Source organism: Musa acuminata, chromosome BXJ3-4 (assembly GCF_036884655.1).
Source record: "Musa acuminata AAA Group cultivar baxijiao chromosome BXJ3-4, Cavendish_Baxijiao_AAA, whole genome shotgun sequence".
Classification (NCBI taxonomy): Eukaryota; Viridiplantae; Streptophyta; class Magnoliopsida; order Zingiberales; family Musaceae; genus Musa; species Musa acuminata.
The window spans coordinates 37,387,657-37,410,740 of NC_088352.1; the positions used below are offsets into that span (position 1 = coordinate 37,387,657).

A 23,084-nucleotide genomic window follows, 5' to 3' on the forward strand; every position below is an offset into this window, starting at 1 on the left:
TATTGGATAAAATAATAATAATAGTTCAAATTAATTATTTTTCACTTAATTTTTAGGTTTCAAAGTGCGTTCAACCGTTATGCTACTGTTTGAATTTGATTCAACAAAATCTATCATATTCTAATAAGAAATTGACGAACACTAAGTATATTTGGTAGATCGTATTTTGATGCTCTATAGTTTCAATGGTCTAGTCGTAACTTGTATCGAGAGTTTACAATCTTGATTCATCATTCTACTTATATATTCATATTTTTCTTTATTCATTGTATCTTGAAGAATATATCCTATCCATAGGATCCTTGATGAAAGGATATTTTTTTTATCTCGTCAAGAAAGACATATTCATCCTACCAATCAATAATTCATTGCTTTTTTAATTCCCATCCATCAATAAGGATCTTATCGAAGTTGTCAGAGAGTTTTTACATCGATAAGGATCAACAATGTCACTAATGAGGTCAATACAAAGGGTGATCTAACCGGAGAAGCAATCCCGTCTGACTTGGTGGGTCCCATGGTGGCCAATCAAGAGGCAGGGCGTCGATGGATTTGATGCCGCCCGACGTCATCGTCCCCAACCTTCCTCTCGGAGGAAAGCCTGAACCAAATATCTACCGTCCGATCGCCGGACGCGTCCATCCCCGCCTCCCCTTTCCCCTGCCGCCGTGGGTCCCTCGTTCTCTCTCTTCCACCTTCTGTGAAGGGAGCTTATGGTCTTATCACAGCAACGGAATGTGGCTATAAAAGGTGGGAAAAGAGATCCAAAGCGAGCCCGTTTTGATCGCTCCTTCTGCTGAACATTGTTCTCTGTAAGAATTTTGTTGGGTTTTTGATCTCCCTCTAGGGTTCTTGAGATCCTATCTCGGTCTCCTATGGAATTGCCGCCGGGCTTCCGATTCCGTCCGACGGACGTGGAGCTCGTGAATCATTACCTCGAGGAAAAGATCACTGGCCGGATCAAGTCCGCGGACGAGGTCATCTCCGAGATAGATATCTGCAAGTCCGAGCCGTGGGACCTTCCCGGTGATCTTCCCGCACCCAAATCTTACTTACTCCCTCTCCTTCATTGTTTAATTCACCTTTTTGTCTGTGATTTGTGGTCAGTGTTTGTTTTCCCCATTTTCTTTGGCAAAAATTAGATTTTTGGTGCGGACTGTGTTGAATTCGATCTTGCGTTTCGCGCTACAGTCAATTCTTTTGTTTCTCGTTTCTAACAGTATTGTTTCCAGGTTCGTCATTGATCAAATCAGACGATTCGGAGCGGTTCTTCTTCTCGCCGAAGGACCAGAAATATCTCACTGGCAACCGTTCCAACCGAGCTACCAAGGCTGGCTACTGGAAAGCCACAGGGAAGGATCGGATGATCGGGTCCATATCTCGGGTTCCTACAATCAGAGGCACGAAGAAGAAGACCCTTGTGTTTTACCAAGACTGTGCCCCCAGGGGGCGTTCCCACTAATTGGATCAGACGATCTCAGATTTGGATTTGAATAACTGGTTTTATTACGGGATTTGAGTGATTGATCGAGAAAATTTTCGATCTCAAAATCTGTGTAAATACTTACTATATCAATGAATAAAAATCGTCTATTTCACCTAATTTATTTCTCAATTTAACATGGTATCGAGTTTCTCGCTGTCCGACGTCACCCCGCTGCCAGTTTTCTCCTCCCTACGCCGGCGGTCCTTCTGCTGGTTACCGCCGTCGATCGGCTGCAGCAACCTCCCTCTGCCTTGTCGCAGCCACCTTCTCCTCCCTACGTCGGCGTCTTCCCCTCTCCTCCCTGAGCCGGCGGCTTTCTTTGCGGCCGCCTGCACCAGACGGCTGAGTACGGCGGGAGAAGCGGTCGGTGAGTCGCGCACGCATCTCACAGATCCTACCCCCTCCCATCTCGATCGGCGACGACCGCAGCTTCCTACTCTTCTTCTCTTCTCCTCCGACCTCGGTCGATCTTCCTCACCGACGGATCGCAGGAGGCGACTCCCACCGTCATCTTTTCCAGCGGTGGTTGTTCTCCCAGCGGCGACTCGCTTTCTTCCCAACAGCGACTGCCGCGTTTCCTCGGCGAACGGCGGCTGTCTTCCTCTCCATCGGCGTTACGGTAGAGGCGGCGTCTCTGCCCCCCGCTGCCGTTCCGCTCTCTACCGGCGAAGCGCTCTGTGCCCCGAGCGCCCCCGCTCACCTTCTTCCTCACCGTCCGCCGCAATTTGGTCGGCGGCCTGATCTCTTCGCCGCCAACCCAATCACAGCCGGCGGACTTCAAGCCACCGCGACAGCCTGCTCTCCGCCGTCGATCTTCGTCACCGGCAAATAGCAGGAGGCGAGCGCAGTGAAGAAACATCTTGCTCGGCGGTCTCTTCACTTCGCCGTCGAGCAGAAGCATGAGACAAGTGCCCCCCACCTTCTTTCTGCGGCGGCAAAGCCGAACCTTCTCCTCCTGGCCGCAAGCGTCTCCCTTTTCTTCCTCACCGGCCGTCGAGCGCCCGCCAACACCTCTCGGCGGTTGCACGGCAGCAGGCCGAGCGCCCGCCGCCTCCTCTGGACCGTGCGGTCTTCTTCGGTTGTGCAATTTGATCCGTCAGATCGAGATAGACAGCAGCCTCCCCTCTTCCGCAATTTGATAAGCTATACAATTGTTGTTCCTGAACGAAACAATTCACCGATCTCCTGTTTGATATCATCTATTAGCCTACACAAGTGACTTTTTTAATTATTCATTTAATTATTCATAAGAAAAGATTGGAGATTCCAATCCATTAGTAAATCCTCGTCATAATTATGATAAAATCATTTTATTTTATGAGTAATTTAAGATTCGATCGTTAATCCATTGCATTCTAATTATTATGGCGGACTGATACGTGGTTTTTGTCAACACATTGCAAGATTTTCGTCATTTCTATTCACTTGACAATCGAAGCACAATTTTATGATAATATGTTGCCTAGCAGCTCCTAAAGTCCATCGACTTCGTTGAAGTTGGTGTTATCTAGATCTTGAGTTTCTACCCCCAGTATAATCTCTATCGCGCATCGCTTACTTCACAACAACTCGAATGATAGTATTACGATATATTATTCAAGAATACTCACATTCGCATTCTCTTGCCTCGTGTCAAGATCTTCTGGCCTCAATTTCGCCTCTGTAAGTTGAATTATCTTAGTTCCTCTATCAAATGCTTTTTCGAGATAAGGTGCATGTGTCTTGAAGCTCCCTTCATCTTTGGCGCCATAGGATGAGTCTGCTCCATTAGAATGAGGGACCTATAGAACAACATGATATTATTTTTATCTTTGCAAGAGTTCATGTCTTGATCTTTGTCCAATGAAAGCTTCATGCCTTTGCTCCATATTTCATCTTCTATGTCGACTCCCTTTATACGACTTGGGTACTTCACCAAGTTCCACTCAGGTTACTTCGTCCCTTAATTAGCATTGAGTTGATGGTGGCTCTTGCACCTACCATTCCACGAGTTGGCCTTCCATTGAGTCTAATTTCTATATCGACTCTAAATGTATCTTCATCTGGTGTTACCTTGAGTCGCTCCTTCACTTGATCTCGCAATACATCCACCAATGCATTACCATCAAGTTTAGTTATCAATATCGAGTCATAGTTCGAACTCAATCATCCCAACCTTTGTATGTTATATGTTCTTCCTAACTCGCTTGTCCTCGTAATGCTTTTTGTGCGAATGGTTGGCTATTCTTCTGAATACCAATCTTGGATGCTTGCTTATCTTAGTGACTTCTTTCACTATACCTTAATACCTATTTCTTCTAAATAGCCATTCATGCTGGTTGCCCTCAACGCAACCCTGCTAAGTCTCCAACATTTGCATGCCAAGTGTTTATGAGTATGCTTTTCTTGCTCTGATATTATATGTTATGCTTAAGTCGTGCGACACCTTTGCGTATCCATTCGCAAAGAATCAATTTTTCTGAAATATTTTATGGTCCTTTAAGGATTAAAAAAAAAGATTGGTTAGAGAAAGCATTTCACTCAAGCTCCATAAGTAGTCATTTCAGTAAACACATGACAGTCAATACAAATTATAAACGTGGACATCGTAAACTCTGAATGATCGTACGACAAATGATCCAAGATGTGTTAGGATCAAGAGCACTAAGAGGGGGGGGGGTGAATTAGTGCAGCGGAAATCTTATAATAATTTAAAAACCAAAAGTTGCGTTCGTTCAAAAACTATTATGATGCAAAAGCAAATTCTCAGTTTGTATCTAAGTGCAGTTTGCGTCTAAGCGCAGATTACGTTTAAGCGCAGTTTTGCGTCTAAGCGCAGTTTTGCGTCTAAGCGCAGTTTTGCGTTTAAACTCAGATTTACGTCTAAATGCAGATTTACGTTTAAACGCAGATTTACGTCTAAACGCAGTTTTACGTCTAAACGCAGTTTTACGTCTAAACGCAGTTTTACGTTTAAACGCAGTTTTACGTCTAAACGCAGATTTACGTCTAAACGCAGTTTTACGTCTAGACGCAGATTTACGTCTAAACTTTGAAACTCGTTTGTATTTCGCAGAAGGCAGTATGCAGTTGAAATCAAGACGTAAACGTGAACTGAAATCTGATGATTGAGCGAGGAAAGCCGATTTACGTCTGAATGCAGTTTTACGTCTAAATGTTGAAACTCGTTCGTAAAATCGTAGAGGACAGATTGCAGTTATTAATAGGATTAAAATGTAAGCGTAAACTGCAAGGAAGCTCGTTCGTAAAAGCGCGGAAAACAGTTCTGCAGAATCAAACGTAAACGTAAACTGTAATGTATGAAAACACGAATTTACGTCTGAATGCAGATTTGGAAGAACAGCACTTAGAACTTGTTCGTGAAAGCGCAGAGAGCAGTAGTGATGAGGGAGGTTTGCAGTAATGATAAAGTGCTCGAAAATAAACGCAAACCAGAGATTTAGAGTGGTTCGGTCAGCCTTGACCTACTCCACTTTTGGCTTCCTCCACCGATGAGGTTGCCGACGTCAACTAGGTGCCTTCCTTCAATGGGCGAAGGCCAAACTTCCCTCTTACAGTTTCTCTCCTTTTGACAGGCTTAGGAGACAACCTTTACAGACCTTTCTCTCCTCACTTTACAATTGAAAACTTGAAGAACAGAAGGAGGAGACTTAAAGGCTTTACAACACTTTTGAGCTCTTTAGAATCACAGAAAAGATCACGATTTCGGTATAGGTCTGTGTCTTTTCAGTGCTGAATGGGTGGGGTATTTATAGGCCTCAACCCAATTCAAAATTCGAGCTCAAAACGATCAAATCGATCAAATCCCAGAATTCTGGGATCAGGCGGTTGCACCTCTCGACTGGAGAGGTGGCACCGCCTGGCAGAGCTCGAAGACTGAGCTCTGCCGATTGCTTCTCTCTGCCAGAGCTCGAAGACTGAGCTCGATGGTTGCATCACCTGGCAGAGCTCGAAGACTGAGCTTGGTGATTGCATCACCTGGCAGAGCTCGAAACTGAGCTCGGTGGTTGCATCACCTGGCAGAGCTCCAAGCTGAGCTCAGGCTGATCCACCTCTCTGCCAGAGCTCGAAGACTGAGCTTGGTGAATGCATTGCTAGTCATAGGTGCCCAGCAAGCCAATCACGTGAGTGATGGCACGTGTGACTTGATACAGAATCTTTTTGCTTATTATATTTTGGCGTATATCACTTTATAACTATTGCATAAATGCATATATATTGTGATGTCCTTGGATTTGTGCAATGGGAATCGGATCGTGATGAGATCACGATAATGAGATCGATTCACCTTTAAACACATATCCTAAATAATCCCGGTCATAGGTTACTCGAGAGGGACATCGTGATAACCGGATAGACTGGTGTGCTGTATACCCGTCCATATGATGGATGCAGCTGGTCTCATAGCTGCTCGTGTAGGGACACTAGGGATACAGTACAGGTGCTCATTGGAGAATGAGTTCACTGATTGATCCGCTTACGGAATGCTGGATGGTTGATGATGCCTTATTGTCAGACAACGATTCCGTAGTCCTAGTGGTGTATCTGGTTCTTAGATTTGAGACACCAAGGATGTCCTGTATGAGTGCTCCACTCTTTGATACCAGACTTATAGGTTTGGCTGTTCCCAGATCTAGTACAGCTGGTCATTGGGAGTGGTAGTCGACCTTACGAGGGCTATTGAGTGTCGATAGAGGATCATCCACTCTCGGTATCATGAGAGGAATATCCCATGTGTTCTTGCTCAGACAAATCCCTGGCCAGGGTCATTCGGGTTGAGAGAGAAAGAGTTCTCCGGGAGAATCCGATTAGAGCGAGACTCGAGTAGAAACCGTATGGGTCTGACAGCACCATGCTCGATATACGGTCTCTGGGATATTAGATGGATGAGGGACTATAGGTACATGGTAACTGAGGACAGACAGGTCCAATGGATTGGATTCCCCTGTATCGTCTGGGGACTACGGCGTAGTGGCCTAGTACTTCCGTAGTCGATGAGTCGAGTGAATTATTACAGAGATAATAATTCACTGAGTTAGAAGGAGTTCTGACAGGTATGACTCACGGCCAGCTCGATATTGGGCCTAGAGGGTCACACACATATGGTAGGCATTGCGATGAGTAGAGGTTCGGATATGTGATATCCGACGGAGCCCTTGTCTTATTGGATGCAGATCCAATACCCACTAGGGAAAGGACCCATTAGGGTTTTGACACGGGATCTCTATAAATAGGAGGGATTCACAGCCTCATAGGCTAGAGTCTTTGCTTGCCCTTCCTATTCTCCTCTCCCTCTCCCCTCAGAGTAGGCCTGGAGTTTTGAGGAGCGTCGTCGCAACCCTGCTGTGTGGATCATCGCTAGAGAGGAGGACGCTTGACCTCCTTCACCCTCTCCTAAGGATCTGCAAGGAAACAGGGATATACGATCTCCCTAGGTAACACAATCTCTATACGCAGTTTTGTGTTTTTTGCGGATTTTGCGCACCAATCTTCGCACGACGATGAACATCTTTTTGGGAATCGGGGATTTTTGTTTTCTTGTTCTTCCGCTGCGCATATGATGTCGCCCCCTATGATTTCCCAACAGTGGTATCAGAGCCAGGTTGTTCGTGCGAATGATTGGTTTTGAACTGCGTGTATTGTGTTTAGGAAGAATTTTGACGTCAAAAATCGTTGACATAAAAGCGAGGAAGGGCAGCAATAGTTGCTGCCCTCGATCTGCATGCCTGCAGCCACCTGCAGCGGCAGCCGCAGTCGCAGCCAGGCAGCACAGCGCCGGCGCATGCGCAAGCGCTGTGTTTGCAGCAGCCGGCCGGCGGCCTGCTTGCAGCAGGCTTGCTGCCGGCGGGGCTGGCAGCCCGCGGGTAGAGGCGCCTGCGGCCGCTGAGCCCGCGGGTAGAGGCGCCGCGGGGCAGCAGCGCGGGCTGAGGCACCGCAGGGCAGCGGCGCCTGTGGCCGCTGCTCCCACGGGCAAAAACCCCGCAGGGGCGGCCGCCAGCGAGGCAGCACCGCCTGCGGGCGCTGCCTCGCCGGCAGAACTGCCCGCGGAGGCGGCGACGCCCGCGGGGGCCAGCGGGCGTGCCGCCCGCAGGCGAGGGCAGCGTCCCGCCCCTCGCCGCACAGGCCGCCGCCGGCAGGGTGGCGGCGGCGGCAGCAGCGAAAAGGGGAAAGGGCATTAGGGTTTTCTGGGAAAAAGACAGTTTTGCCCCTCGGAATTTGAGAAATTCCAGTTTCTATCTTTTGTCCAAATTACGAAAATACCCTTAGGAATTGAGAAATTCCCTATATATCCCTGATTTCAGAAAATATTAATTAATTAAAAGGTTTAGTTGATTATTATTTTTATTATTATCTAATAGTCCTACATGATGATGATTATTTATACATGTGATGTATGATGTGTGGACGGATGATTATGGACCGTGTGATGTGTGTACTTGTGATTATTATTATTGAGGTCTGCGAACCTCCATTATATTTCTCGTTTATTGTCGGGCCTGCGTGCCTATGATTAAGTTGTAATCACATGAGGAGGCGCAGCGGGAGCGTGGATGCCATAGCGGGACCCACGAGACGGACGATCGTGATGCATGGAGATGCATCAAGATGTCGACGGAACCGACGAGGACGAGATGGACGATCACAAGGCATGGAGATGCACCGTTGCACACATAGATCTTGATGTGAGTGATTAGGCCTACTGGCTCGGGCCTAATCATATTAGGTTGTGGTCCATGATCATCTGGTGTGATTGCTTATACACATACTAGATATGTATATATATTTGCATGCGATGTAGATATATATTAAATATGCATATGTGTGACATGTCATATTAGGAGACCAAATCATAGAAACATCTCTCGATAATATTAAGTCGGTAAACGTGAGGCAATTAGATTGACCCACGTGGCCTTCCATCGTTATGAGTAGGAACCGAATCCCGGTGTAGGTTGAGTTGGTCGAGTCCCTCGAGACTCACCTATATCGCGATTCGCTATCTTGCTTACGACATAGAGATGTCACCGGTGACCTGAGGGCATGATATGCTTGGTCGAGTCCCTCGAGGGTATATCATCAAATCAGACTCATCTTGTAACGAAGGTGTTGACTTAACCGAGCATCATGGTTGGTCGAGTCCCTCGAGGCCATGGTGATTCGGAGGCCGAACAGGACGGGAATCACAAGGAGTTGTGATCGGCAAGAGTTGTCTACCTTTTAGGCTTAGTGTGATTGGTCGAGTCCCTCGAGGTTACACTAAGACGCTGATTGGATCCTGATCCCCACTAGAAGTCTGCCGGAGACTTCCGTTTCACGTGCTGAGGGTGTCGCGTGACTCGTTAGTAAAATAGTGGGAGCATATTAAGATAGAAGTCCATATCTTGATAGTTTATTTCTTGCAAAATCTGCATGTTATTCATTTTTGCTACATCTTTATTTTCAGAAAATGTCGCTTTCAAATCCCTTACGTGGCATACTTGATGTCAACCGCCTCACTGGTTCAAATTATACGGATTGGCTCCGTAACTTGAGAATTGTTCTCACAGCGGAGAAAATCGTGTACGTCCTTGATACAGTGATGCCTACGCCCGAAGAAGGGGCAAGCGAGGATGAGATCGCTCGCTACGTGAAGTACATTGATGACTCCACTCTTGCTCAGTGCTATATGTTGGGCTCTATGACTCCAGAGTTACAGAGACAACATGAAAAGATGGATGCCAGATCCATTCTCCTACATGTCCGTAAATTGTTTGAGGAACAGGGAAGGACTCAACGATATGAGATATCCAAGAGCCTTTTCCGCGCTAGGATGACTGAGGGGACACCGGTTCAGAACCATGTCCTAAAGATGATTGAGTGGATAGAGAAACTCACAGGTCTAGGAATGGTCCTAGAGGATAACTTGTGTGTGGACATTGTGCTTCAGTCCCTACCAGATTCCTTTTCACAGTTCATAATGAACTTTAATATGAACAAGCTTGAGGTGACTCTCCCAGAGCTCCTCAATATGTTGAGGGAGGCAGAGAGTACTATTAAGAAAGAGAAGCCAGTTCTCTACACTGGTGAGACCAGAAAGAAAAGGAAAGCAGAAAGGTCCATTAAGAAGGGAAAGGGCAAGGGCAAACAAGGTAAAGCAAAGGTTGCTAAGAAAGACCCAACAAAGGACAAAGGCCAGTGCTTCCACTGTGGTAAAGATGGGCATTGGAAAAGGAACTACAAAGAGTACCTTGTAGAAAGGGCGAAATAGAAGCTTGGTGAAGCTTCAGGTACATTCATGATCAATCTCCAATTGGCAGATTTTTGTGATAGTGCAATGGTATTGGATACCAGTATTGCTTATTACATCTACAATTTATTATAAATTCTAGCAAAGCCGAGGGGAGATTGACGAGAGGAATATTGCATAAAGGTTTGTTTATGCAAGACACTACTCCACATATCATGAATGTAAGTGTCTAAGAGGAAACGAGATGAGGTGAACAGTGCATACCTATGGCATTGTAGGCTAGGTCACATCCATGAAAGAATGATTCAAAAGTTGCTAAATAATGGATATCTAGATCCATTCGACTATGTGTCATATGCAACTTGTGAGCCTTGCATTCGTGAAAAACTGACCAACTCTCCATTTAGTGGAACTGGAGAGAGAGCCACTGAGTTGTTGGAACTCATACATAGTGATGTATGTGGACCCATGTCAACTCATGCCATTGGAGGTTACTCCTACTTCATTACATTTACTGATGATTTCTCAAGGTATGGATATGTGTACTTAATGAAGTACAAGTCCGAGGCTTTTGAGAAATTCAGAGAGTATAAGAATGAGGTAGAGAACCAGACTGGAAAGAGTATCAAAACTCTTCGATCAGATCGAGGAGGTGAATACTTAAGTACAGAGTTTACTCAGTTCCTCAAGGACCATGAGATATTATCCCAATGGACACCTCCTTATACACCTCAGCTCAATGGTGTCTCTGAAAGGAGGAATCGTACGCTATTAGATATGGTACGGTCCATGATTAGTTTCGCTGACCTACCCATCTTATTCTAGGGATATGACCTAGAAATCGCAGCTTACCTTCTGAACAGAGTTCTAACTAAGTCGGTAGTGTCTACACCATATGAGATATGGAAAGGGAAGAAGCCTGATCTTAAGGTTGTTAAGATTTGGGGCTGCTCTGCCCATGTTAAAAGACACAACCCCGATAAGTTAGAATCAAGGACAGGGCGATGCAAATTTGTGGGATACCCCAAGGAAACTTGTGGGTATTATTTCTATCATCTCGAGGACCAAAAGGTCTTTGTAGCTAAGAGAGCAATGTTCCTTGAGAAGGAACACATTCTTGACGGAGACAGTGGGAGAATGATAGAATTGAGCGAGGTTGGAGAACCAAGCTCAAGCACCACTCTACAGCCCGAGTCTGTTCAGGTACCTAATACACAAGTATCAACTTTACGCAGGTCTGATAGAGTATCCCATCCTCCTGAGAGATATGTGGGACATATTAGAGCAGAGGATGTAGAGGATATTGATCCTCAGACCTACGAGGAGGCTATTATGAGTATAGACTCCGGGAAGTGGAAAGAAGCCATGAATTCTGAGATGGATTCTATGTACTCCAATAAGGTTTGGAACCTAGTTGATGCGCCCGAAGGTATTGTACCCATCGGTTGCAAGTGGATCTTTAAGAAAAAGATCGGAGTAGATGGAAAGGTAGAGACCTATAAAGCAAGGCTAGTGGCTAAGGGGTATCGTCAAAGGCAAGGTGTTGACTACGACGAAACTTTCTCACCCGTAGCAATGCTAAAATCCATCAGAATTCTATTGGCTATTGCAGCATACTATGATTATGAGATCTGGCAGATGGATGTGAAAACCGCATTCCTCAACGGGAACCTCGAGGAGGAGGTGTATATGATGCAACCTAAGGGATTCGTGTCCAAGAACTGCCCAGATAAGGTGTGTAGGTTGCTTAGATCCATTTATGGACTAAAGCAAGCTTCCCGAAGTTGGAACATAAGATTTGATGAGTCAATCAGATCTTATGACTTCGTTAAGAACGAAGATGAGCCTTGTGTGTACAGGAAGGTAAGTGGGAGCGCTATCACCTTTTTGGTGTTATATGTGGATGACATCCTCATCATTGGGAATGATGTAGGAATGCTATCCACAGTAAAGACTTGGTTATCTAGACACTTCTCCATGAAGGACTTAGGGGAAGCATCTTATATCTTGGGGATTAGAATCTATAGAGATAGATCCAAGAGGATGCTTGGCTTGTCCCAGTCCAAGTACATAGAAACCATTGTCAAAAGGTTTGGCATGGAAAATTCCAAAGGGCGAACATGGATATGATACCTTATGCCTTAACAATAGGGTCTATCATGTATGCCATGCTATGTACTAGGCCTGATATAGCGCATGCTCTGAGTGTCACGAGCAGGTATCAGGCGGATCCAGGCTTGGAGCACTGGAAAGCAGTAAAGTGTATCCTTAAGTACTTGAGAAGGACTAAGGATCTTTTACTAGTATATGGAGGTAATAGCCTTAAGGTTGAAGGCTACACTGACTCAAGTTTTCAATCTGATGTCGATGATAGCAAGTCGAATTCAGGGTATGTGTACACCTTGAATGGAGGAGCAGTGTGCTGGAAGAGTCCCAAGCAAGATACTACTGCTGACTCGACCATAGAGGCGGAGTACATTGCTGCATCAGATGCAGCAAAGGAGGGAGTCTGGTTGAAGAAGTTCATCACAGATTTGGGAGTCGTGCCGGATAGTGAGGAGCCGATCTCCCTATATTGCGACAACTATGGGGTGATTACTCAAATAAGGGAACCCGGGTCTCATCAGAAGTGTTCTGAGGAGGTTCCAGCTTATAAGAGAGATCGTAACCCGAGGAGATGTAGTAGTGGAAAGAGTTCCATCCGAAGATAACATTGCAGATCCACTGACAAAGCCGTTGTCTCAGATTGTCTATGAGCGTCACAGGAGTCTGATGGGGATCAGACACATAAGTGATTGGCTTTAGGTCAAGTGGGAGATTGCTAGTCATAGGTGCCCAGCAAGCCAATCACGTGAGTGATGGCACGTGTGACTTGATACAGAATCTTTTTGCTTATTATATTTTGGCGTATATCACTTTATAACTATTGCATAAATGCATATATATTGTGATGTCCTTGGATTTGTGCAATGGGAATCGGATCGTGATGAGATCACGATAATGAGATCGATTCACCTTTAAACACATATCCTAAATAATCCCGGTCATAGGTTACTCGAGAGGGACATCGTGATAACCGGATAGACTGGTGTGCTGTATACCCGTCCATATGATGGATGCAGCTGGTCTCATAGCTGCTCGTGTAGGGACACTAGGGATACAGTACAGGTGCTCATTGGAGAATGAGTTCACTGATTGATCCGCTTACGGAATGCTGGATGGTTGATGATGCCTTATTGTCAGACAACGATTCCGTAGTCCTAGTGGTGTATCTGGTTCTTAGATTTGAGACACCAAGGATGTCCTGTATGAGTGCTCCACTCTTTGATACCAGACTTATAGGTTTGGTTGTTCCCAGATCTAGTACAGCTGGTCATTGGGAGTGGTAGTCGACCTTACGAGGGCTATTGAGTGTCGATAGAGGATCATCCACTCTCGGTATCATGAGAGGAATATCCCATGTGTTCTTGCTCAGACAAATCCCTGGCCAGGGTCATTCGGGTTGAGAGAGAAAGAGTTCTCCGGGAGAATCCGATTAGAGCGAGACTCGAGTAGAAACCGTATGGGTCTGACAGCACCATGCTCGATATACGGTCTCTGGGATATTAGATGGATGAGGGACTATAGGTACATGGTAACTGAGGACAGACAGGTCCAATGGATTGGATTCCCCTGTATCGTCTGGGGACTACGGCGTAGTGGCCTAGTACTTCCGTAGTCGATGAGTCGAGTGAATTATTACAGAGATAATAATTCACTGAGTTAGAAGGAGTTCTGACAGGTATGACTCACGGCCAGCTCGATATTGGGCCTAGAGGGTCACACACATATGGTAGGCATTGCGATGAGTAGAGGTTCGGATATGTGATATCCGACGGAGCCCTTGTCTTATTGGATGCAGATCCAATACCCACTAGGGAAAGGACCCATTAGGGTTTTGACACGGGATCTCTATAAATAGGAGGGATTCACAGCCTCATAGGCTAGAGTCTTTGCTTGCCCTTCCTATTCTCCTCTCCCTCTCCCCTCAGAGTAGGCCTGGAGTTTTGAGGAGCGTCGTCGCAACCCTGCTGTGTGGATCATCGCTAGAGAGGAGGACGCTTGACCTCCTTCACCCTCTCCTAAGGATCTGCAAGGAAACAGGGATATACGATCTCCCTAGGTAACACAATCTCTATACGCAGTTTTGTGTTTTTTGCGGATTTTGCGCACCAATCTTCGCACGACGATGAACATCTTTTTGGGAATCGGGGATTTTTGTTTTCTTGTTCTTCCGCTGCGCATATGATGTCGCCCCCTATGATTTCCCAACATGCATCACCTGGCAGAGCTCGAGACTGAGCTCAGGCTGATGCACCTCTCTGCCAGAGCTCGAAGACTGAGCTCGGTGGTTGCATCGCCTGGCAGAGCTCGGAACTTGAGCTCTGGCGGTGCAACCTCTTGGCTGGGGCGGTTGCACCTCCCAGCCTCGCAGCCCAGGCGGTTGCACCTCCTGGCTGGGGCGGTTGCACCTCTCAACCCCACAGCCCAGGCGGTTGCACCTCCTGGCTGGGGCGGTTGCACCTCTCAACCCCACAGCCCAGGCGGTTGCACCTCCTGGCTGGGGCGGTTGCACCTCCTGGTGCAATCAGGGTCCGAATGGTTCACTCCATTCGGCCCACTTTGAATCTTTTCAGGGGCCCAATTGCCCCAAGATTAAGCTAATGGGATCACCTCCCATTTTCATGCTTAATCATCATGCTAACTACGATTAACTCTAAGACAACTTCTGCAGCTTTGCTCCGATGCGTCAATCGCTTCTTCCGGCGAGTTTCCTGCCAACTTCCGTCGATCAACCGATAACCCTCGGTGATCCTTCTGCGGACATCCGGCATACTCCTGGACTTTGCGACGATCCACTTGGCGAGTTCCGACGAGCTTCGCTTGGCAAGCTTCTGGACTTCTCGGATCTGTTCTCTCTGAACCTCCGACGACCGTCCGAACTTCCGTCGAACTCTCGAACTCCCAACGTGATCATGATCTTGACTCCGGCGCAACTCCTGCTGCTTGTCTTACTCTCATCGTAGTTAATCCTGCACACTTATCTCAACACATAGATTAGATAACAAATGACAATTGACTTCATCATCAAAATCCGAGATTCAACAATCTCCCCCTTTTTGATGATGACAATCAATTGATAAAGGAGTTGTCCTTAACTCCCCCTATCTATATGCCATAGTTGAGATAAGTCAACCTTGAATTCAAGACCTAAGAATTCAAGTGACGTATTGATAAGTTAGATCAGTTAAACTTATCAATGCTCCCATCATGATGCCTATCATGATGTATCTCTTCAAGAATTATGTCAAGGCATGACATACATCATCAAGTTTGTATGATAGTGTTTGTAACCAATCATCATGTAATCATATAAAGCTACGAAGGACTTTTTACATGATGCTCACATTTGAGATTTTCTAGTAAGTTTGCATTTTCTTCACAATATCAAATCAAGATATGATGCAAACTATAGTACATGTTCACATATCTCTTGGTGATGCAAGGATGGCATAACATTGTTTATAGCATCACTCAAGTATTTGCAACTATGACATAGATATGATTATGGCAGTTCAGCTATGACATAGTGTTTATCAATTCATATTTTTCTCCCCCTTTGTCATCAACAAAAAGCATGATAGCATTATCAAGCATATAAAGGAAGTCATGACACATATATCTCTTTATTGTTTTTTGCTTGACGGAGGAAAGTCATTTTCCAAAGAGTTTTCATAAGAGTGTACGGGAACATCCCATTTTTAGCATACAACCCGAAAAATGAACTTCTTACATGCATTTGGTTAAAAATATTTGTCACATAATTTGCAACATGTTATTTGATCAAGCGTTGTCAAGGCATGTAATAGTAATAACATTTGAAAAATAAATTTAAGTATTTGGACACATCAACATTCCTAATTCTCTTCTTATGTAATCAAATTGTTCTTCACATAGGGGTTTTGTGAAGATATCAGCTAGTTGATGTTTGGTATCAATAAACTCTATGGTTACATCATGATTAGTGACATGATCTCGTATAAAGTGATGTCTAATATCAATGTGTTTTGTTCTTGAGTGTTGTATAGGATTTTTAGTTAAGCATATTGCACTCGTGTTATCACATTTAATGGGAATATCTTTAAGATTCACTTTGTAATCTTCTAAAGTGTTTTTCATCCATACAACTTGCGCACAGCATGCACTTGCTGCAATGTATTCAGCTTCGGTTGTTGATAGGGCAACCGAGTTTTGTTTCTTAGATGACCAGGATACAAGGGCATGTCCTAAAAATTGACATGATCCTGATGTGCTTTTTCTGTCTAGTTTACAGCCAGCGAAGTCCGCATCAGCATAGGCTGTTAATTCAAAATTTTCTGATTTTGGGTACCATAATCCTAGATTGGTAGTTCCATTAAGATATCTGAGTATTCTTTTGACTGCTTTGAGATGAGATATCTTAGGGTCTGATTGAAATCTAGCACAAAGTCCTACACTGAACATGATGTCTGGTCTGGTGGCAGTGAGGTAAAGTAAACTTCCTATCATACCCCTATAGGTTTTTTGATCGAAGCTTTCTCCATTCTCATCAATTTCTAGCTTAGTGGAGGTGCTCATAGGGGTGTCAATGGCTTTTGAATCATTCATTTTGAACTTCTTTAGCAAACTCTCAACATATTTGGTTTGACTAATAAAGATGCCATTGCTTAGTTGTTTGATTTGTAGGCCTAAGAAGAATGTTAACTCTCCCATTAGACTCATTTCGAATTCATGACTCATAGTTTTCGCAAAGGATTCACAAAGAGATTCATTTGTAGAACCAAAGATAATGTCATCAACATAAATCTGAACAATGAGAAAATCATTTTCAAAATTCTTGATAAACAATGTAGTATCAACCTTGCCTTTTATGAAATTATTTTCAATGAGAAAAGAGCTAAGTCTCTCATACCAAGCCCTTGGGGCTTGTTTTAAACCATAGAGAGCTTTAGTTAATCTAAACACATGATTAGGGTAGCCATTATTTTCAAATCCAGGAGGTTGTTCAACATAAACTTCTTCGGAAATGAAACCATTTAGAAAAGCGCTTTTAACATCCATTTGAAATAACTTAAAATTATTGCAACTAGCGTAGGCAAGGAGCATCCTTATGACTTCCAATCGAGCCACAGGTGCGAAGGTTTCTTCGTAATCGATACCTTCTTCTTGGTTGAAACCTTTGGCCACTAATCTAGCCTTGTTTCTAACCACGATACCATTTTCATCTTGCTTGTTTCTAAAGACCCATTTAGTACCAATTACTAAATGGTCATTTGGCCTAGGAACAAGCGTCCACACCTCATTTCTCTCAAATTGATTTAATTCATCTTGCATTGCGATAATCCATGAATCATCTTTCATGGCTTCATCAACACATTTGGGTTCAATTTGGGAGAGAAAAGCGGCGTTGGCACAAAAGTTTTTAAAAGAAGATCGTGTTTGAACCCCCTTTGATGTGTCTCCTAGGATTAGCTCCTTAGGATGAGCATCTATATACTTCCAATCCTTGGGTAAGGATGTTTTGGAAGTGGATGCAACCAAGTTGCTAGTTGGAGACGGGGTTTCGTTTAAATTCAAGGAATCAAAATTAATATCATCATCAAGATCATTTTTCTTAATTTCTGAAATCTCATTGAAAACAACATGGATGGATTCTTCAATAATTAAGGTTCTTTTATTGAAGATGCGAAAAGCTTTATAAACCGAAGAATAACCAAGAAAGATTCCTTCATCAGATTTAGCATCGAATTTTCCTAAGTTATCCTTTTCATTCAAGATAAAACACTTACACCCAAAGACTTTAAAATATGAGACATTGGGTTTTTTGTTATTCCATAACTCATAAGGAGTTTTGGTGAGTAAGGGTCTTACTAGGACTCTATTTAAAATATAACATGCAGTGTTTACAGCTTCGGCCCAAAAATATTTGGGTAGGCTATGTTCATTCAACATGGTTCTTGCCATTTCTTGTAAATTTCGATTTTTTCTTTCTACTACCCCATTTTGTTGAGGATTTCTTGGAGTAGAGAAGTTATGGTTGTATCCGTTGAGTTCACAGAATTCTTGGAAGTCATGGTTTTGAAATTCTCCACCGTGATCACTTCTAATTGACGAAATCATAGATTCCTTCTCATTTTGAACAAGTTTACAAAACTTGGTAAAATGTCTAAAGCATTCATTTTTTTGTTTTAAGAAGTAGGTCCATGTATATCTGCTGTAGTCATCAATAATGACAAAGGCGTATTTGCTACCTCCTAGACTCGATGTAGAGATTGGTCCGAACAAGTCCATATGGATCAATTGTAAGGGCCTAGAGGTGCTTATTTGATTCTTAGCTTTGAAGCTACCCCTAATTTGCTTACCTAATTGGCAAGCATCACATACATTATCTTTGATGAACTTGATATGAGGAATTCCTCTTACAAGTTCTCTAGATGATACTTGATTGATTAGTTTCATGCTAGCATGACCTAATCTTCTATGCCATAGCCAAGCATCCTCATTCATAACGGCAAAGCACATTTCATCACATAAGTCATTGATGTCAATAGTGTATACGTTGTTTTGTTTTAATGCAATCATAGATACATTTTTGTGTGGTTTTTCAATGATGCAGGCATTAGATTCAAATCTTATAATATATCCTTTATCACATAATTGACTAATGCTCAAGAGGTTATGTTTTAAACCATCAACTAGTAAAACATCTTCAATAGAGAGGTTGGATTTGTTACCTATGGTTCCTTTGCCAATGATTTTACCCTTGTTGTTGTCTCCGAAGGTGACATATCCTTCGTCTATGCTAGAGAGCTTAGAGAATTGAGATGGATCTCCGGTCATGTGCCTTGAGCATCCACTATCAAGGTACCATTTCTTGCTCCTAGCTTGCGATTGTTTAGTTTTCTACAAGAAAGGATGACGTTTAGGTACCCATTTGCTTTTGGGTGCCTCATAAATAGATCTACATTTTCTATCATGTTGCATAGAGTTTATCATGGTTCCTTTAGGAACCCAAATTAATTTGTTTGGACTTATTTTCTTGAATGGACAACAATGTGTCTTGTGTCCAGATTTGCAACAAAAGTTGCACTTGGTTTGGTGTTGAACGTGTAAGATGGGGCCTTTTACAAAGGTAGTTGGATTTCGGTGAGGACTCCTCACAAATCCAATCCCACTTCTTTTGGGAGCATGACCCTTGTTTGTAAGGATCATGTTTAATGACTTGCTACCAACCTCGAATTTCTTCAAGGTGTCCTTAAGTAGCAAGTTCTCTTTTTGTATAGTTTCTAACTCATGACATTTGATACATGACTTTAAACTATCATGATGTTCGATTTTTAATTTATCAAACTCACAAGTAAGATTATCATGTACCTTTTTTAGCAACTTGTATTTTCTATTTATAACTTTGCATTCATCAAATAAATCATGGAAGGCATTTAGTAATTCATCGAAAGATAAATCAGCATCTAATAAATCCGTTACCTCCTCTTCGATGGCCATAAAGGCGTAATGAGCAACTTGCTCGGTGTTGGACTCCTCTTCCTCAGATGCGCTCGAATCATCCCATGTTGCTTGGAGCGCCTTCTTCTTTGTTGTTCTTTTCTTGACTTGGGGACAATCACTTTTGTAGTGTCCCGGCTTTTTACATTCGTAGCAGATCACTTGGTCCTTCTTTGATTCAAGTTTATTTTTCACATCGTTTTTAAACTTGTTTCTTTTGAAGAATTTCTTAAACTTTCTTGTCAAAAGTGCCAAGTCATCGTCACAATCCTCATCACTTGAGTTTTCTCTCAAGTGGCATTCAGAAGTTTTAAGTGACATATCCTTCCTGTTCTTTGGAAGGATGTCTTCTTGCTCTTCATGAGCTTTGCAGGTCATTTCGTAGGTCATTAATGATCCGATTAGTTCTTCAAGAGGGAAATTTTGCAGATCTTTTGCCTCTTGAATGGCGGTGACTTTAGGATCCCAACTCTTAGGAAGGGATCTTAGTATCTTATTAACAAGCTCAAAATCCGAAAAGCTCTTTCCGAGTCCTTTTAGACCGTTGACGACATCCGTGAAACGGGTAAACATGTCGCCAATGGTTTCACTCGGTTTCATTCGGAAAAGTTCAAAAGAATGCAGCAACAGATTGATTTTTGACTCTTTCACTCTATTTGTGCCCTCGTGGGTCACTTCAAGTGTGTGCCAAATATCAAAAGCAGTTTCGCAAGTTGAAACACGATTAAACTCGTTTTTATCAAGTGCGCAAAATAAGGCATTCATAGCCTTTGCATTAAGAGCGAAAGCCTTCTTCTCCAAATCGTTCCAATCGATCATTGGAAGAGAAGATTTTGAAAATCCATTTTCAACAAGGTTCCACAGTTCAAAATCCATAGAAATAAGAAAGATCCTCATTCGGGTCTTCCAGTAAGTGTAGTCCGTTCCACTGGACATGGGTGGACGTGTAATCGAATGCCCCTCTTGGTTTCCGGCGTATGCCATCTCTCTTGGGTTTTAATCCTTTAGAGAGTTAACCTTGCTCTGATACCAATTGTTAGGATCAAGAGCACTAAGAGGGGGGGGGGTGAATTAGTGCAGCGGAAATCTTATAATAATTTAAAAACCAAAAGCTGCGTTCGTTCAAAAACTATTATGATGCAAAAGCAAATTCTCAGTTTGTATCTAAGTGCAGTTTGCGTCTAAGCGCAGATTGCGTTTAAGCGCAGTTTTGCGTCTAAGCGCAGTTTTGCGTCTAAGCGCAGTTTTGCGTTTAAACTCAGATTTACGTCTAAATGCAGATTTACGTCTAAATGCAGATTTACGTCTAAACGCAGTTTTACGTCTAAACGCAGTTTTACGTCTAAACGCAGTTTTACGTCTAAACGCAGTTTTACGTCTAAACGCAGATTTACGTCTAAACGCAGTTTTACGTCTAAACGCAGTTTTACGTCTAAACGCAGATTTACGTCTAAACGCAGTTTTACGTCTAGACGCAGATTTACGTCTAAACTTTGAAACTCGTTTGTATTTCGCAGAAGGCAGTATGCAGTTGAAATCAAGACGTAAACGTGAACTGAAATCTGATGATTGAGCGAGGAAAGCCGATTTACGTCTGAATGCAGTTTTACGTCTAAATGTTGAAACTCGTTCGTAAAATCGTAGAGGACAGATTGCAGTTATTAATAGGATTAAAATGTAAGCGTAAACTGTAAGGAAGCTCGTTCGTAAAAGCGCGGAAAACAGTTCTGCAGAATCAAACGTAAACGTAAACTGTAATGTATGAAAACACGAATTTACGTCTGAATGCAGATTTGGAAGAACAGCACTTAGAACTTGTTCGTGAAAGCGTAGAGAGCAGTAGTGATGAGGGAGGTTTGCAGTAATGATAAAGTGCTCGAAAATAAACGCAAACCAGAGATTTAGAGTGGTTCGGTCAGCCTTGACCTACTCCACTTTTGGCTTCCTCCACCGATGAGGTTGCCGACGTCAACTAGGTGCCTTCCTTCAATGGGCGAAGGCCAAACTTCCCTCTTACAGTTTCTCTCCTTTTGACAGGCTTAGGAGACAACCTTTACAGACCTTTCTCTCCTCACTTTACAATTGAAAACTTGAAGAACAGAAGGAGGAGACTTAAAGGCTTTACAACACTTTTGAGCTCTTTAGAATCACAGAAAAGATCACGATTTCGGTATAGGTCTGTGTCTTTTCAGTGCTGAATGGGTGGGGTATTTATAGGCCTCAACCCAATTCAAAATTCGAGCTCAAAACGATCAAATCGATCAAATCCCAGAATTCTGGGATCAGGCGGTTGCACCTCTCGACTGGAGAGGTGGCACCGCCTGGCAGAGCTCGAAGACTGAGCTCTGCCGATTGCTTCTCTCTGCCAGAGCTCGAAGACTGAGCTCGATGGTTGCATCACCTGGCAGAGCTCGAAGACTGAGCTTGGTGATTGCATCACCTGGCAGAGCTCGAAACTGAGCTCGGTGGTTGCATCACCTGGCAGAGCTCCAAGCTGAGCTCAGGCTGATCCACCTCTCTGCCAGAGCTCGAAGACTGAGCTTGGTGAATGCATCACCTGGCAGAGCTCGAGACTGAGCTCAGGCTGATGCACCTCTCTGCCAGAGCTCGAAGACTGAGCTCGGTGGTTGCATCGCCTGGCAGAGCTCGGAACTTGAGCTCTGGCGGTGCAACCTCTTGGCTGGGGCGGTTGCACCTCCCAGCCTCGCAGCCCAGGCGGTTGCACCTCCTGGCTGGGGCGGTTGCACCTCTCAACCCCACAGCCCAGGCGGTTGCACCTCCTGGCTGGGACGGTTGCACCTCCTGGTGCAATCAGGGTCCGAATGGTTCACTCCATTCGGCCCACTTTGAATCTTTTCAGGGGCCCAATTGCCCCAAGATTAAGCTAATGGGATCACCTCCCATTTTCATGCTTAATCATCATGCTAACTACGATTAACTCTAAGACAACTTCTGCAGCTTTGCTCCGATGCGTCAATCGCTTCTTCCGGCGAGTTTCCTGCCAACTTCCGTCGATCAACCGATAACCCTCGGTGATCCTTCTGCGGACATCCGGCATACTCCTGGACTTTGCGACGATCCACTTGGCGAGTTCCGACGAGCTTCGCTTGGCAAGCTTCTGGACTTCTCGGATCTGTTCTCTCTGAACCTCCGACGACCGTCCGAACTTCCGTCGAACTCTCGAACTCCCAACGTGATCATGATCTTGACTCCGGCGCAACTCCTGCTGCTTGTCTTACTCTCATCGTAGTTAATCCTGCACACTTATCTCAACACATAGATTAGATAACAAATGACAATTGACTTCATCATCAAAATCCGAGATTCAACAAGATGGTCCACCACAAACCAAACAAAATGAGACCGCTAAGCCTATTGCTAACGCTCTATAAAGCATGAACAAAATATTATTTTTATAATTATATCATTGGTAATTTATTAGATAAAATAGTAATATTAATTTAAATTAATTAATTTTGAGTTAACTCAAGATCAATCGTTATGCTACTATTTGAATTTGATTCAACAAAATCTGTCATATTCTAATAAGAAATTAACAAACACCGATGTTATTAATTATATTTAGTTGATCATATTTGGATGCACTATAGTTTCACTGGTTTAATCGTAACTTATATTGAGAGTTTATAATCTTGATTCATCATTCTACTTATATATTGGTAGCTTTCCGTATTCATTATATCTCGAAGAATATATCCTATTCGTAGGGATCTTTGATGAAAAGAATTCTTTTTTAACATCAAGAAAGACATATTCATCCTACCGATG

The 23,084-nt window shown here is 43.7% G+C and overlaps 1 long non-coding RNA gene across 1 annotated transcript; it reads left to right on the forward strand.

The window, feature by feature from the left end:
* The first annotated feature begins 573 nt into the window (after nt 1-573).
* On the forward strand, nt 574-1,603 carry LOC135635919 (uncharacterized). Its single transcript, XR_010495761.1, has 2 exons — nt 574-1,026; nt 1,233-1,603. It is a non-coding gene; the product is annotated as an uncharacterized LOC135635919 (long non-coding RNA).
* The last annotated feature ends 21,481 nt before the right edge of the window (nt 1,604-23,084 follow it).